This window comes from Aphis gossypii, chromosome 2 (assembly GCF_020184175.1).
Source record: "Aphis gossypii isolate Hap1 chromosome 2, ASM2018417v2, whole genome shotgun sequence".
Classification (NCBI taxonomy): Eukaryota; Metazoa; Arthropoda; class Insecta; order Hemiptera; family Aphididae; genus Aphis; species Aphis gossypii.
This window is the reverse complement of record NC_065531.1, coordinates 84,062,210-84,081,796: the sequence shown is the minus strand read 5'-3', so window position 1 is coordinate 84,081,796 and position 19,587 is coordinate 84,062,210. Positions and strand designations below refer to the sequence as shown.

The 19,587-nt window shown below is 30.6% G+C and overlaps 2 protein-coding genes across 3 annotated transcripts in view; both read right to left on the bottom strand.

Annotated features, from left to right (window-relative positions):
* LOC114126851 (lysine-specific histone demethylase 1A) overlaps window positions 1–19,587 on the bottom strand; it is a 378,425-nt gene that overhangs the window by 275,205 nt on the left and 83,633 nt on the right. The gene's annotated exons all lie outside the window — the stretch shown is intronic.
* Window positions 1–19,587, bottom strand: part of LOC126549697 (uncharacterized) — a 74,483-nt gene that overhangs the window by 49,675 nt on the left and 5,221 nt on the right. The gene's annotated exons all lie outside the window — the stretch shown is intronic.

The following is a 19,587-nucleotide window of genomic DNA, read 5'->3' as shown; positions in this document are numbered from 1 at the left end:
GATACATCTCTCTCTCGAGCTACTAATCTGTACAGTAATTTCTAGCAACTCAATTCATACGAGCTTAAGGTATAATGACAAAAATTATTTCGATAATAATATAATACGTCCCAGAGAGTGATTTACCTCAAAAGTAAAAACTGGTTTATTATAATATCGTGGTGTACAATAGCCTACAGAGTTATTATAACGCATTCGTTTAATGACAGGAATAATATGTAAGTATACGTTTTTTCAAGTCACTCAGCAGTATAGTAGGTCTCAAGTGTATAATAAATATGTTAAATCGTAATTAAATAAATAAAAATCATTACATACGAAAAACGATTTTGAGAAAAGAAATAAGTCTGTCGACCACTATTTTCTAAAACTATTTCATAATTTATTTTAATACTATTATTTTTGTATAAACAATACGGTATAGGTTTAACTAATATTTTCTAAAAATAACGCATATAATATTTTTAACTAACTATTGTTAGAGAATAAATCGATGTAGCGTTTCTTTAAGAAGTATAACACATTTTGCTTCTTTTTTTAATGCAGAAACTAAAAACTTTTTTAAATTTTCTAAAATAATAATAATCCAATTATATATTATACGAAAATATAATTAAATATTTAGGATCAAAAAAAAGAAAAAATATACAATACAATACAATAATATAATAAATCTTTCAATTATTCACTGCACAAAATATCCAATTATGTTTATTAAACAAGTTTGACAGTTTAAGACTATTTATAATCAACAATCCTTTTTATTCCAGTTCAATAATTTGTCATTAAAGTCTTTAATACCACGGATGAATTCAATACAATAAAAGATTGCCAATAAACAAACGAAGCGACTCATTTAAAATATTCACAATTTAAAAAATGTCAAGCCTACGAGTGTGTGTATAATTTACTATTCAATACCATATTCGTATTTGTCATACATATTTGTTTACACTAAAGCTTACGGATCATAAATAAAATAGGAACAAATGTATAATTTTGTATTTTATTACTAAACATATCAAAACAAATATTTTAAACGTTTAAAAATTATTTATATTTATTTGAAACGTTTGATAAATTAATTTAAATAACCTACCTAATTTATAAATAATATTATGTATGACGCACCTTTAAAACTTTAGAAACTTTACACAATTTGTTTCCAACATCGAGTTTTGTTTATAACTATTAGGCACAGTGTATTTATTATTTATTTAAAAAAAACTTAGTAATATAATATAAATACATTATTATAATTACATATGAATATAATGTTGTCTTTATAAATGTGAGAATATTTCACACAAAAATATATCACAAACGGGTAGGTACCTAATACAATTATATTGGTAATGTATAATTGCCACATGCAGTGATATTTGATAGGTACATATAATATTTGAAATAGCCAATATATCAATTCAACATATTCAAATATACAAAACACTTTAAAGTAAATAAAAAAAAATGTCTAGTTTACTGAAAAACGACAAAAAATCAATATCACCACTGCAAGTTTTAGTGACAATTGACAACCACTATCTGCACACAAGAAAGGATCTCATACTTTTATAAACGAGGAAAATGTTGAATAATACGTAATTGTCAAGGACGAAATGAGTAGGAATAAACAAATGATAAACAAACGTTAACGGTTCACTGAAGGCGGACAAATCATTTTTGTAACATTATATATTGTAATATAACATGCATTCGTCTCCGTTCAAACGTCGATTCTATAAAGGAATTCCTCGAGGAATCGTTCATCTGTGCTCTTGTGTCACATGTGTCAGTCATTTTAGTCCCTTCATGTTATACGTGAACAAACATAACTTTTTATCGTTGTTGCAATTGTAATAATAATATATTTTTATCTATTTTCCACCCGAGTAAATAACACATGCAAAATGTAGACTTTGTTATCGCCGGTTTACAGGTGATGTTAAATTAATATAATATAAATAAATATAATAATATGAATCCATTATGGTACCTTCAACGTACAAAATATATTCTTAGGACAGAATTTCAAAATTGAATAGTATTATTATACTATAGGTATAATGAACTCACATTTCTACTTCAGTAATAATAATTGTTGTGGTGTGCTCAATAATTACTATTGTCGACGGTTTTTGATTACTTTTCCAAAAGCATATACCTCTACTGATGAGGTGTCTGAACTACGGATATATACATATGAATATATGATGATCGACGAAATATTTGTTTATTAAAGATTATTCGTTTTAAATTCCACCAGACAGCTCTACAATTAAAAAATGATTACAAAGTTAAAAATAAAGATTTTTTTCTTAAAAAGTAATGATAATGTTTCAACCTATAATGCTACCGTCTATGTTGGATAGAATGTTGTATAATATATTGGAGCATTCTGTAATTATATGTTTATAACTGTGCACTGGGGGGTTCCTTTTTGGACATTTGGAACTGTGTGTTATGTTTGACCAGTTGGACCTATCCGAGGACGGTATTAGTCTTTTCTATTTATACTCTATTTAGACCGGTCGCAAAACACACAGATTTTTATAAAGAACTAGATAGCGAACTCTTGCTTTCAATTGAAGCCAGGTTTTTCGGTTGGCATTATATGGTGTTTTATATGGTAAATATTAATTATGTTGTATTGTATTTTATGATGCCTAAACCTGTTGTTTAAAAAAAATTAAGAATATTTTATAGAAATCATTTTTCATTTATTTCTATATTTTACCATTAAAAACGATGTTATTCCAATGCATATTGTATAGGAAATGTAATGTTTTGCCAATCGAAAAAATGGCGGAAAATGATACGCGAGCTTCAATGTTAATAATACAAATAATATACAAGTTCCTTATCTAGTTAGTATATAAGTCTGTGGCAAAACATTGTACTTGTGATTTCTTTGTGGTTTTATCAGCTGTCTCAACTTGCAGTATGTTCGACGTTTTATCTGTACGGGTTTTTTAATTAGTGTTTGATAACAACGTGCGATGTTTAGAACCTGTAAGTCGTTTGGGTACCAAAATTACGGTGATTTTTTGACACCACTGGATTTCTATTTGATTGTTTTTTTTCCAATGTGTAATGCAACGATGTCTCGTACAAAATTACAGATAAATAAACGATATTATTACGGTAACACGCGTTAAGCGCATTACGCTGTTGTTTTCCACCACGCACTTAACCGGCGCAGCCGCGTCCAACGAATTCTTCCGGTACAAACTCGGCCGAGCCCGAGAGATATCATTGTTTTCGTACAGAGAAATTCGTGATATAATTACCCGGTACGGATCGTGTCGAAGCGCCTCTCGGCGCGCAAACATATATTATACATTATACAATACATGTACCTTGGTATACGTGGTTTGTTCGACCGTTTTTATTTTTTTTTTCCTTATCTGATCCAAGTGCTGGGGCCTAGCGCGCGGTTAATTAATGTCGGGACGCTGATGCAGCTGTATCGCTTGGAACGCGCGCGCCGCCGTTTCGCTAACCACCGTTCTATCACCACACGGATTAATAATAACGAATTGCCAGCACAAAAAAGTGTTTCGATTTACCGTATCGTAAACGTATACACACATTGTACAGGGTGATTCATTATTCACCGACCAAGGCTCGTCTCATTCCATCCTACGATTATAATATTGTATCGTGGCCCGAATTTATATACAAAAGATACTGTTGAATATGCATATATTTAATAAATATTATTTATGGATATGGACATTAAAAAATATGCAAAATAAAAATGTTTAATTGTTTGCTAAAAAATAAAAATAAAACAAACGTTTCAAAATATAAATAATGTAAAAAGAAAATACAATTAAAATATCAGTATATTTCCACTCACGATTACGGAATAAGTATAAACTTTTATCAAACTATTACCCTTAAATATTTAAATACGAAATTAACAACAGAAGACGTAATGTTAACTTTGGTACGAGTACTAACACGAAGTTATATAATGTGATTATTTTAGATTTTCGAATTGGAAACTCCTGCGATTGTCACGTAGCGTAGATTTATACTTAGGAAACTTTTTTCTTCGTCGCAAGACACTATATATAGGCAAATATTTAAAACAAGAAATTCTTTCGTTGTCGTTGGTTAATTTTCCGCTTAAAATTCTACACGTTTATTTTTTTAATTAGAATACTCGGGATTTTTCGACAATACGGGCGATAGTTCATGATAAGCTAATTCTATATATATTTCTTCTTTAATTGACATAATCTAATATTTTGACATTTTTAAGCAAGTTTATTTTTTAAGATACCTTAGTTTTAGTTCTAGATACATTGAGGTGACTTAAACTCAGAAACTACTTGTTCTATAATTTCGACTGAATATTGGAATAGGTTATTAACTTTTTCACAAAAACCCCAACCAAAATGGGCAGTTATAATTTAAAAGTACCACACAATACTTCAAGAATTGCAATAAACTTCTTAAGCAATACAGAAAATCTCAAGAATATGAAAATAGGTTTTTATAATTGAATATACAATATACCTAAATAATTTAATAGTTCAGACTATACATAATAATATTTTAAGGTTTAGTAGACAAATAATAGTTAATAATAATAATAAACTATTAAAAAATAATCGACAGTCTGTCAGTAATTATTCAACGTTATGATAAAATTTATAGAACGTTAAAATTTAATCAAACGATTAAATAAATATTATATTAATCTGAATATTAATGCACACAAGTTCAATTTTATTTATGTACACGACGATTTGAACGCGACTATTTATATATTTTACAAATGAATTTAAAAATATGTAATTCCAATCGAAATTTTAAATCAAATAATATGATTGCGAACATTAAAATATCTAATCAAAATAAATCATAAATACAAAACTCAGTCTTGGACTTCAAATCAAATGAAAACTAAAGCGTTTCGATATAATTTCGATGCATTTACATTGTGCGTGCATTTAAAATATTTCAATATGCGAAACCGCAAAAATCGATTTTGAATTGACTTAAAGTCAACTAGATATAGATGTATATGTAACCGTTCTACATTGATATATTCAATCTAGGTCAATGAAGAAACCTTCCTACGCAGTACCTATAAAATATTCTATCAGATGTAAAATTAATGAAAGCAAACTATTGAAAAGATAAAGATTATACTTGATAAACAAAAAAGTGAACAATATTCGAATTGGCATCAAATAAATATGTTACTAAGTAATAACACGACCTTGTCAAAATAAGTCGTAAAAGTTTGATTTTTTTTTTTTTTTATTAAATTAAATTAGTCTATATAAAGTTAATTGGTATAATTAATTTGTAGAATTAGTTTTTATATAAAGTGTTTCAAGAAATTATGAAATAAACTTTGTACAACACTTTAAATTTTTTTCGTGTAGTTATGCCAGTTGAATTGCGATTATAAATTTAAGCGTTTTCCAAATGTTTCGTTTGGCATAACTCGTTTCAATTTCAAATTTTGCTCGGACATTAAGACCACGAGGTACCGATCATCGTGAAAAAACTAAAAAAGTGTATAAAACATTTGAACTTTGCGCGTGGTTAGCATTCGATATGTGAGCGCGTCGTGAAGACTGCATCAGTATGTAAAACCAATTAGCTATAAATTACGCCGGTCAGCGAGCATAATAATATTATATAGGTACCTAATAATATAATCTTTCTTTCTTCTCTTAGGACGAATCCGGCTAAAATCTGGGTAACGGTCCGAGAATGGGAGGAGGAAATCGAAAAACAAAAAATACGTTACGAAGTTCATTAGGGTTAACAGAGCAAAACGTTTTTATGCATTATGAGTCGATTGTCATGATTAGGAGTATCGATCACGACAACACGTTTTTGTATAGATGTATTTTTTCTGTTTTTTTTTTTTTTTTTTGTTTTGAACATGTACGGTGGGAGGATCCACTGACCGTTGCAAGGAACCAGCTCTTCACGCTGGAATTCAATCGATAATTACTGTACATTAATTTTTTTTCCGGCCAAAAGCCAATAATGACCTCGCATTATTGTGCCAAATGGTTTTTTTGACATAATTTCTATCAGAAAAACAAAGCGTGTACTTTCATTCGATTCCATTTCCTCGAAAATTTAATTAAAACACATATTTTCATAGATTTTTATCAAATGAATCGGCGTTTTATAAATAAATACCTATCATTATTATTTTATAATATAGGTAATAGAATAAAAACAAGTAAACAACTCATTGAACACAACATCAAACATATATTTATCTACTAGACCAATAAAATGAGCATAGATTTCTCAATAGGTATTATTCTTTTTACATAGTTTTAAAAAGTATACTACAATTAATTTGGTTTTAAATTAATTAATTTGAAGTGTATATAAATGTATAAATTAGAATATAGGTTTGTCATGCATTACTTCGTTAGTATTGACATTCTTCCAGTTCATGGGGCGTTTATAAATGTCTCAAAAGATTATACATATAACATAAAAGTATATGAAACATAATATTGATTAATGGAAATTCGAATAATATGGAAAAAACATTATTTTTTAAGTTAAGAACTTCTGAGATTATTGATAATGATTTTTGAAATAGTCGTGTATACTGATTCTTGGAAAAACGTTTATTTTAATACCCAGTAATGAATAATAAAGTAAATGGAAATTAAAAATTGTTTTTACTTATTGTGCTCGAGTAATTGAATGTTTAATAATTGAATGTTTGGATTTGTATAACCCATTATATTATATTTTAAATAAAAATGAATGTAAAATAGTCATAACTAAATAATATAATAAATATAATAATTATTTCACTATTAATAGTTTATTGTGATAATAATTGCGCACAATTCTAGCTATCGTGTGCTACACTTGAGGTGACTAAGAGAACTTAACGGTTATTAGGTTTTGAGCGTTGCAAACTGGTCGTAAAATGTGACTATATGCAATTCGAAACAATTGTTTTATACACACATAATACAGACTTTATGGGTAGAATTTTGTATAATGTTTAAATTTTACTAATAAAAACAAACAAAAGGCTATTCAAAAGTATAATAGTACGCGCTATATTATGTTGCTTTAAACTGCACAACAAAAGGTCTAGACGGTCCGCACGAACATAGTAAGTACTTCAACAAGATATAAAGACTGTATAAATGCACATGATAGTTTATGTACCGTGTGTGATTCCTACTAAATCGATTTTTTTTTTATAAAAGTACCTAATTAAATACTTTTAATGGGAAATAAAATCTGCGAGAGGATTTAGAAACATATACATTATAAAAATAATAAAATAAATTATGTCAGTGCGTTCGCATATCAGGCTTTTACTAACAACTGTTCTCGTATTATAATATAATAGGAAACAAATAAGGGGCATGTTAAATTAAACGATGAATAGTTTCTGCGTAACTATATATACATTTATTACTACATAATATTATAATTTTACCGATCTATTTTTTTCTAGAGGTGCCTCCTATACATTATTACTACACTCGTGTCTTTATGCACACTGGTTGGGCATTATATTTATTATATTTATTAGTATACGTAGATACTTGTTGAACACCCATCAAAATATCGTTCCGACCTCTTGGCAATAATGTAGACACAGCCGTTTCTAGTGATGACCGTCAGTGATAACGCCATAGCTGAAGTCATGACCCGGTTAAGACAAAGATAGAGAAGCCCGGGGGACTTAAATAAATGTAAAATGTGAGAGCGAGTGTGTGTGTGTGATATGTGTGTATATGTGTGTACGCGTGTGGCGAACGATGACGAGAGGCACCAAAAGTTTCAGCAAATAATTCCACAGAACAATACGGAGATTTCGTCATCACGAGCATAAGACGGACAGAAACTAAAACCAGATAGAGAGAGAGACAGAGACAGAGCCAAAACGATGACGAGAATGGAGAAAAGGAGAACTGCCGACGACATAACAATATTATGTATATCGGCCTTGTTAATCAAACAGTGTCAGTCGATTATGGTTTTCGTGCAAATCAATTTACACGGTCTTGTCATTGAACTGGCATTGGTTATACCCATGTACAATAATATAATGACTCGAAAGACCGTCTTTCCTCTGCACCAACACACCCATATACGGGGTGATTCATCTAACGTAAGACACTCATTATTGCAGAAAATCTACCGTTTTTTTTTTTTAAAATATTTCTTTTACATAATTTTAAGTTGTTACAAAACGACATAATATTTGGAAAAAATATATTTTTACTATTTTTTTAAAAGTTTTAAAAAAGTTTACTGTTTTGAATGACAAAATTAATTTTAATTACATATATTCCGAAACAGAATATTACAAGGCATATATTAATCTATAAAAATCGAATTTCGAATAAATAAAGTTTATTAGTGTTGTAAATTATAAATTTAAAGTTTAGGTGAACAGAGCAGTTAACCAACATTTTACGAAATTCCTCTTTCAATTTTCACCTATTCAAATTTTATATACTTAAGTATACTTCACAAACTACTCGTCTAAAATTAAAATTGTATGTATTGAAGTACTCCAAAAATTTTATATTTAAGAATATTTACAATAAGGAAAAAAATTCATATTGTACATAAAATTGATAACAATACAACATAATAAAAAAAAAAAAATTATGTTATTTTAACAATTTAAAATTCTGTAAAAAAAATTAAGCGCCTAACGTTAACTGGACCACCCGGTATACATATTATATATTTAATAGCCTCGTCACCGGTCGGATTCGTTAAAAACGCTGAGACGTTTTTTAGTTGGATACGGTGCTATTAGAATACGACAAATTACCTACTCATCACATTTTTGGTTACCAATTGCATCGATTCTAACTTACCGTTTCAATTTTTTTTTTATAAACGCCAGTTAAAAAAACTGTTTTTCTTAAAAAAAAAAAAAAAATAGATAAATAATTATAACGCCTTCGTGTAACACGCGTACACAGATACTTCCCATCTCGAAATTCCAAAGTATAAACATCATGTACCACCTTGTACACGCGCGGCGTATACTGCAGAAAAATGCATAATAATTATTACTAGCCCGACAATAATACTAGCGTTTTATTATTATTTTTTTCCTTCGACGTCCCGTTAATTTGCGAACCCGAAGAATTCGAACGTCGTGTTATCGATTTATATAATTAAAACGGAACGAACGCTGTGGGAACTGCGAACGAAACACGATTTCGTCGACGCGTCGTCGTAGTATTATATTATACACCGACAGGCCTGCACCGGCACACGGTGTTATTACCGATAACCCATACCGATCGGCCGGGCTTATACACTGCATGTGTATAAAATAAAAATAGAAAAGAAAAAAAAATAATATAAAAATTACGAAAAGGAACCGTCGAACGTTTACAATACATACGAACAACGCGCGTCGGGGCGCGCGCGAGTCGTGACGCGTGGCACAGAAGTCGCCGCACACGCCGCCGCCGCCGCCAAGTCCTCCTCGCGCTATTACCGGGTCTTTGTTTTTTTTTCTTCTTTTTCCCATTATTATTATTATTATTCCAAAGCCGTTTATACACACACACACACACATTTTGTGTGCCAGTGTGAGTGCGTGTGTGAAGTGTGTATTTGTCTGTCGTATAGTTGTCGAACACGGACGGACGGGATGACGGACGAGAAGTGTGTGTGTGTGTGAGAGAGAGTGAGACGGTGAGAGGACGGACGTACGCGGTCGACGAGAGGCCCAGAGAGAAAGAATTATTAGAAATAAACGGAGAGAGAGAGAGAGATTTAAAAAATATATTATATGGAAATATACAGAGAACTACGATGCGAGAGTGGTGTACCTGTACATGCGAAGAGAAATACCGGTCATCTCGTTAGCCCCACCGCTGTCGTTACCACCACCACGGTCCACACGAATTCCGGACACAAGTTCACCACCAACACCGCCGCCGACGACGACGGCTGCAGCGAGACGAGAGTCCGGCGACGACCACGACAACAACAATCCCGTACAAACGAGATACAATCGACGGGCCCCGCCGCCGTCTCGCTGCTCGGTTGTCCGCGAGATAATTACCTATCCGTACTTAAGCCTCCTCGTCCGCCTCTCCACCCCGTCGTCCATCAACATATTCGCCGCCGCTTTGCTTACCGGCCAAAACCATTTTTCTGTGTACCGCGAACACGATAATTATAATACATATATATTAATAAGCGTGGTCCATCGAGTGTGGCGATATGAAGCAATTTTTTTCAGCTGCCACATGTGTTGCTAATTCAAAATTCTATAAATATTTCACTGTATATTATATGTTTATTGTTCGTAAGTCGCCAGCTTTAGTATATATATATGACACCAAAGTTCCAATTTGTTTTGCGTTTCGGTTTAAAGGCGAAACACTTTGCCACCGCAAAACAATATCAAATCGAAATAGTAACTGGCGGTCTATCGGTGGTGTTCAACATCTTTTTAATTAAATTTGTTGATAGATATGTTGTGGACAGTGTGTTCATAAACATTGCGGTTTGTTTCGAGGTAACAAAAACCACCGGCAATACCTGTCAAAATTGGGTAACTACTTGTTACCTAGGTATATGGACCAGGCTATTAATACGTATTATATTATTATAATTTATAACCACTTTCTATAATACATATAAGACACAGCACATATCAGACGTACGGTTTGTATTCTACACATTATTATATTATTACAAACGTATACAAATGATTAAATATGAAAATTCACGATAAATTTACGACAAATCTCATTACCGTCTAAACCTCCGCACGCCGCACACACGTCATCTTGACCAAGCCATTTGACCTACGGCGAAAACAGCACTCGTTTTCTGGATCATATTATATTATTATCATCTTTTCTCGTTGCGAATATCGCCCCGAGTACACGAAAGAACGAAAACCGTTTTGAAAAAACAGACGACATTTCACCGACAACGGTTACATATTTTAATATTATATATTACGCTCACCGTAACTATAATAATATAATTTGTACGTATTTATATATTATAGTATGCCCGACGGTCTGCATATCATCCGTCCGGCAACAAATCCAACATAGTTAATCATTTATCAATTTACTTTATTCTCTAATGCTCGGCAAAGAATTATATTATTCACAAACAATATACACTGTACAGTGTACACAGTGTACACAATATGCACTTGTCTCATTGTATAGAAAAATATATACATATATATATATATATATTAATATATTATTCTAAGCGCAAGTATACTGTTAGTATTATGAAACTTATAGTAACTACGAGTATAATAAGGTTTATATCCGATTAAGTCCTAAATGAAATGAAAATAATTTTACGTGAATTACTGAGGAGCCAATTTCCGCCTTCCTTCGTCATTCTTCCTTAACTAATTATTAGTTATTATATTCCAATAGCCTTTAATTTATTTTTTTTTTTTTTTGGAAAAATTAAAATGTATATATTGAAATAATTAACTGTAAATCAAAAAATTTTACTAATTAGTGTATTTATTGTTGAAGAATAAAAATTTACACCGTGACTATTGATCGGCGAATTCGTTAATTACATCGTCATGGTTAACGTTAATTGCCATCATTTCTAATTCTTATGTTCACGATGGCTTGAATTCAAACATTCTACCTCGCTAGAAGTACTCACTGAGATTTTATTCTTTTCGAAGATAGTTGAACAATTGGTAATATTTGAACACAAAAGCATTCTAAAAACTATTATATTAGTGAAAGGATTATATCCTAAAAAAAGAATCGTTTTTCCATAAAAAAACACACATTTATTTCTTGTATTGTTTCTTATATGAATATATCTTATAATCTAATACATCTATATATTCTTTTATATCTTATATTATATTTCTTGTATTGTTTTCTGTACCTAAATTTAACGTTTTTAAATTATTTTTGAATTGAACGATTATGAGATCTGAAAACTCTTGTTGAAGTATCTACCGGCAGTTCCAAAATAGTTGTTTCGGGCGAGTGTTCATTTCGGATCACCCTAAACGTGGCGCTGAAGAAAAGATATTCACGGTGAAATGAAATCCATCGATGGAATTTTTAAACTACACTATTGCTTGATGTATATATTTAAATGTAAACAAAAGTAATAAAATAATTATATTATATTATTTAATTTGTTGTATTAAATACATCAACATATAGCCCTCTAATATAATATTTATCATGATAGGTAGTCATTAAATACTCTTTATATTATACATGTATAAAATAATATTACCGCCGTATTGTTCTACTCACACACAAATACCTATACTAAAAACGAGTTTATACAACCAAAATTAAACGCAACAAGAGCATTATATCTGATACGTTGTATAATTTATTGTTTAAATATAAAATTAAAAATGTTACCCGAGACGAGAATGGAAAAAAACATCATTACGTATAATTGGACGATGGACCATAAACTCTTATGTAGCGACCCAAACAGATTATGTTGATAACAAAATATCATGTCTACTTACGATACCTATTTATTTATCATTTTTGAATTTAGATACACGATTTTTATCGAGCATTGAAATGCATCATTCTTTCATACAGTTTATAATTTTTATAATAATAATAAGCGACTATAAACACGGTCGGTTACACGTATATTAAAAAATAAATAACACGACTCGATTAAAATAGTATATTTTATTATTTTCATTACATAAACTAAAATCTAAACTTGTTAGAAATGTCCAATAACTAATTGATCAATAAATAAATGAATGAAAACAAGCGACATTCGGTTGGGTTTTTATTTTTGATAGGAAACGATCATTAACTTTTAACACGAATAATATCGAGTGGGTTGGTATTTCTGAGAAACACTGTCAATGTTTATATTTTTACCAGCAGTTTAACTTATCGTCAAGTGTATAAAATGTTATATTTGATCAACAATTGAATGGAATGTATAAAAACTATTTTTTTATTTTTTTACTACAGCAGTATGGCGTGGAGTTAGGTTTAAAAAAAGAAATCTTAAAGACGTTTGGAGTAGGTTTAAGCGGTCAATTTCAAAAGCATTTTAGTGTCTTGCTAGTAATACCGGTCGTTAAAGGAGATTTTAAATCGATTGTTTATCTGATTTGAGCACTGCATGCGTGTTTTTTTCGTCACTCCATCTTGCCAAAATATTTGGTATGACGGCTACAACGTTATGTTGGAATTTGTCACCCAAACGCCAATAAATAATCATAATAATAAAAAAAATTATTAACAGTATACCATGTGTGTCTGTTGTGACATAAAAAAAACACATTCACAACTAGCCACCTTAATTATTTTAAAACGATTTTACCAAGTAATTTAAGACGATATTGTGTTCAGAAAGCATGCTGGGCTGTGTACAAGTTCGTTTTATGATCGCTATATACGGTAATATAATATTTTTTCGCTTGTATCGCCACTCATTTTTAGGTTTACATAGTATTTTAAACATAATTTACGTTTTATAGCCTATTTAATAATCATGCGGATTCCTACTGTTCAGGTGGTAAGGAAAAAAATCCATCTAACAACAAAATCACTTAAATTATAACATGATTCAGATTTGATTTCTCACTATAGAGGTACTACAACAGCGTAAAGTTTTATGATTTTATTTAACATTATAAAATATAATAAAAATAAAATAAATTTTATAAAAGTTTAATGCAGTCCATGCATTAATAATTGTCTATGTTTATTGTATTTCATATATAATTTAAAGAACTACAGTCTAAAGCAATCTAAACATAAATTTAAAATGTTATAAGTCTGATAAATAAATAAAATAAAATATGTATTTTTTATTTTTTAATAATACAGGTATTTCAAATCATTAATTTATACGAATTTATTGATTATTATTATTATTATTATTATTATTTTATTTTTTATAGGAAAAATTAATTTATATATATATATATTATTTTTTTTGAATGTTCGATAAATCCTATTTTATTTGAAATAAAAATAAAAATATTAATATTTTATTACTAAGAATTTTTCTATCAATAAACCGATGAATGTTCATTAAACACATTTTTAAAAAATTAAAAAAAGTATATAACACATGACTATTCAGTAACAATAAATTCAATAAAAAATATATTCAATGAATTATTTTGATATGAAGTAACTTCAATCGTTAGTGTAATATATGACACAAAAGGATCAATTAATGAGAGAATGGTAAATTGATGAAATCAATTGAGGTACACATAAAAAAGGTGTCAAGGATCTCGAAGAGCGTACGACATGATTTGAAAGATACTGCATGATAAAGGAATGAGGAGGTAATAAATTTGAATCGCCGATTAAGAATGGATAAAACGAGAACAAATATAGGAACAAAATGTCTACTTCAAGGTTTCAATATAATGTTTACCAATAGGCAATAACTATATACCTATTTAAATTATAATACTGCAATATTGCGGCTGCTGTAGGCATTGTAAAATACGAAAATTTATTTTATCGGTTAATGCGATATGAAATGTTTATACTTTAAAAATTAATAAGCGAGTTTAAAATATCGTGTAGATAAACGCGCACTCTTGTACTTAATTTTATTTGCTACACGTCGGCGTACATATATATGTACATTATATGAATACTACGTGTACTCGTATTATTCAAAAGAAAAACAGGCATCCGGTATATGTCCTCGTGCGTATTACGACGAAAAAAGAAAAAGTTTCCATGATATGATGATTTTTTATTTCCAATCAAAGATCTACTGGTATGATCTTTTGATATTTATGTACTGACATCGAATACAACTACGGTGTAAATGCTGCTGAGGTTGAATTACGATTGGTCGATTAAATTATTTTCTGTAATCCTATCCACACGGGGGTAATACGATCAGCTGTTTCCACGCATAATTTCCTGTTGTCAGTCCTATACTAGACTTTGGCAAACACTTGAGCTATTGTTATGTCGAACGTGGGTGCCTAATATAATATAATAGGTACGTATACATAGCGACGCGACGTCTCAAAGGTCGAATCGTAAAAACTAAAAAATGCATTTCGTAAATCACAATCGGAACGCTTCTTTCTTGTACAATTCGACGGCGTTGCACCAAAAACCACGAAACCTAAGTACAGTCTCGATCGATCGTATACCTCCTGTAGTGATCTCTCACTATCGTTTATAAATGAGTGCTTGACATCTGCAGTTGGATCAAGTTGTTGGGAAAAGATTACGGTTTTTAAAAGTGAGACAAAGACACAATGTTAATACAAGAGTTTATTAAAATTAAAGTTATAATTTGTTACAATAAAAACAAGTGTATAAGAATTTGAGGACAGCACGTTAAGTAGCTGCCCGAGAAAAAGTTAATCTTAGCAATTCGGACATAGACTAGCTCTATGCGAATGTGAAACTAATTCTAAATTTTAAGACGGACAGAGACCTGTATTTATATGGTTCTCTGTACCCCCTGGTTGTACATGATAGAGACTAGGAAATGGACAAAAAGGTGTGTTATAGAATGTTGTCATCGTAGCTGCAAAAGTGGTTTTGCGCCCAAGACACTTGACACTGGATTGGACTTGTTGTTGTGCTATTAAATCAAGGCGTGCGCATCTATGAATTATGTGCATGGCTTGATTGTCAAAAAGTGTTAAATAAAAGTCGTTTGTGACTGTGTTTTCCCATACGCTTTGATTCTTGGAAATTGCCATCAGAATTAATTGCGTATCGCTACGAGTATGCTAATAAAATATTTAAAAGCGAAGGACATTGTAGTACATGTAGATAAGTTAAAATAGAAAAGAAAAATAGTGAGACGACTCCGGCGGCTTACTACATTCCTCCCCTCGAAGCTGGAAGTCCCCGACTTTCTTACTTAAAACCGTAAGGTTGTAAATTTGCATAGTGGGGCTCCGGGCTATTTCTTGCTGTAAGTGGAAATTCAATTATGTCTTCGTTTTGATTTCTTGTTACTGGTGGATTAAGCTCTTGGCTTTCTTCTTGAGTATGTTCTGAAAATTGGGTTTTGCATTTTTCCGTTAATTTCGTCTTTATGCTGTGTATTATCATCAGTGTCATAATTATAGCGACAAAACTTATGGTTATATATAATGCATAGTTAAACATTTGTTGTATGTCTTGAATTTCCTTGATTTCTATGTTGATTTTGTTTTGACTGTCCAATTGATTTTTTGAGTTAGACACTAAGTGTAAGTCGTCCATGTTATTTGTTTTTACATGATAGTCTTTCATTAACCGTTAGTCTCTGTTCGTGGTGAATATTGGTTACGATCTATTATTGATTTTGGATTAAAATCTGCGTATTCAGATCTGTAATCAATTTTTCCTGGTAATAATATGTCTCTTGTGGCGAAACCTTTGCAAGTTTCGTTTAAGTGTATTACTCCTACTCCTTCGATTGTATGGCTTGTTGATTCTTTGTCTTCATCACAGGTAACGAATAACACGTCATAGTTGGTTACGTATATCCATTCATTTTTGAATCTTTTTTTATGAAAGATAGTTGTACCGATTTGAACATGCATTACTTCACAATTGGTTGGAACTTTTGGTGGATCCTGTAATAGTAATACTTCGCATGTGGGTCTAATGTTACGAGGATGTAAAGGATTAATTTCAGGACATAATAGGAAGTCTCTAGCGTGTTTACAATGAGTATAGTAAAATTCATCATAGGTTGCATAATGTTCTTTAGACTTACTTATAGCTAGATACTTATTAATAGGTTTTTATAAACGCAATCGTTGCCAGTACATACTGGTACAGGTATTAAATTATATAAAATAAAATCATTTTGATAAATTAAAGGTAAAGAAATTATAAAAACTAGGTTGTCGTTAGCATAATAAATAGCAATATCTGAGAGTTTCACCAGTTCATAAATGTTAGTTATGATTAAGTCAGTGGGTAAATCAGTTCCCCCTGGTAATGATACTTTAATATCTTTAACGTGTTCTAATAACTCCTGTGGAGTTATTAAACTTGGGTGAATAACTCCTATCTTTGCTTGATGTATTATTTCTAGTAACGTATTTGTTTCCAATATATGTTTTGTAATTAATAGATTAACTTGTATAAAATGTTTTGTTAAGTAGTTTTTAACCTGTTGTTCATCTGTAATATTTGTTAATTCGTTTATTTCTAATGACATATTAACATATTTGTTGTTCCTATATCATGGTTTAGTTGAACCACTTTAATTTGTTCTTTAATCAATTTAGATTGTGAGGTATTTTGTGCTACTCCTATGTTAAAGTTAAACTTTTTTATGCATTCTAAGTTACATATTCCATAAATTAACCTAGCTGCTTTTGCTGCGAATTTAAGAAGAGCATTACGTTTACTAATTACGTGTCCTATGGAATCTAAAACTTGTGTCTTTTGATGTTGTAAATTGTTAATTATGTCGTCGGCTACAGTAAGTAGACCGTTACAGTTAAAGTTATTTGTTACTGGGTTATGCATATGTGTAACACATAATACTTTTGTTTTTTCAATCATAATATATATGTAGTCAATTGTTCGTTATATTTAGTAACTAATATATACGCAGTAAGGTCCCATTGAGAAGTTATAAGTTTCAACGGTCCGCGATTTTCGTAGTAGATACCGGAATGTTGAGTTAAATGTTCGTCTGTGAATCTTAATGTTCCCGACGTGAACGGTATCATTAAAATTATTAGTCTGAAAGTTTTTTTGAAATTAATAAAACTGATTATTCATTTACTATATCGTTAAAGTAAATTGTTATGAACTAATTAATATCAGTTATTACTAAAAGAAAGTTGTATTTATATATAATATATATATTCCAAAAAGTAAAAATATTAAATAAAATTGTATTTAAGTAAAATAAAACCCAAAAATAATAAAAAATAATATACCCATTTCCATAAAAATAAATGCCAATATAAGCTGAGTTGGCTTAATAAAATAATGAATACGTATATTATATAAAGGAAATTTAACCACTGATGGCGTCATCTATCTGGACACTATATCTAAGTCGTAGATATCTAAACAGGCATCCAGACCAAATTACATCGGTTACGGGGTTATGTGCTTCTATGCACCCATGATCCCCTCCACAAGTTAGACCGTGTGCTTCTGTTAGACACAGCGCACGACCGTTTTTTGTTATATCTCCGATATAATGGGAAACTATAATTGTTTTTCCGTACAGTAGTTGTAAGTAAAATTTTCCGTTGGAGTCAACGTCCCATCCCCTCATTGAAAGAGCGATGTGCGGTACCCCTAAAGCGTCAAGTATTTTGATGTCTGTACTACCCTCCCATAGTACGATCACATCGTAATTTTTTATTAAGTTAAGTATTTGTTTTTTGGTTAAGTTAGTTTCAGTTGAGTGGTCCGAGTCATATATCTGGGCAAGTACTGGGTACAATGTTTTGGGTTTGTCTTTGAAAATTCTTACTAAATGGTGAACCATGTCTTTCCATTCTTTTGGCGTAACCGCTCTATTTTCTTTTAGTAGCAACGCGCGCCCTTCCAGTTTCGTTACTAGACCTGGCGAGTGTCGACCCATTAATGCTCCTGATATAAGAATTAAGTTGTCGCGCCCTAGATTCGTAAACTCGAAATCCATGACTGCGTATTGAATACTATAATTCATTATCCACACAAAAGAAAAAAATACTTATGTCAAAAAAAAAACAAAACACACAAAAAAAAAATAATAATAAAAATAAAATGAAGTAGAAATAGAAAATTAAATGAAAATAATAGACAGAAGGAAACAGATTGAGAGGTTTAGAACAAGACTAGATTACAGAAACGTAAGTCTAACATAGTCAAATATGTCTGTTGTGTCTTCGGCATTGTCTATATAAGTTTTCAAGTAATGACAAAAAGGTTTTGTAAGTGGACGTTGGCTTTTTGTCATGTCGTGTGTAAAATGGTTTAGTGTTCTAGTTATGTTTAAAATTTCTTCAGCTGAAAAAGTTTGAAGTAAATTTTTGTTCGCTAGATCGATATGTTTTAATAAACAATTTGGTATTTCGTCGTGAACTAAAACATCAGCGTTGTGCTGTTCGCGTCCTATTACGGCGCTAAGTTCCTTTAGGAAAATATGTTGTTTAATTCTAAAACAGAAAAATAAAAGAAAAAAAAATTGTAGCGGATAGAAAAGTAGAGAAAAAAAAAAAAACTGAAAACTAAATGATTGTTAATATAGATTAGACTTATTGACTTGAACTTTGTTCATCGTCGTAATACCGTTTAACATTATTTTTATGAATACGATACTCGCGTCTACCTTTTTGTATTGTTATGTTTTCGTTGTCATGTACTAGTAACACTTCGTATGGCCCTTGCCAATTAAAGCTTAGCACGTTTTTCTTATTATGTTCTCTAATAAGTACTTTGTCACCTACGTGAAGTTCAATTTCGTTTAGAGATTTGTCATAGTAAGTTTTGTTTGTTTCTTTTTTCTTAATTAAATTGTCCCTAGCTATTTTATGAGCTTCCTGCATCATACGTTTAAGATCGAATACATAGTTATCGTAATTGTATTGTGGTTCTGGGTCTTTATTAAAGGCTGATGGAATATTTG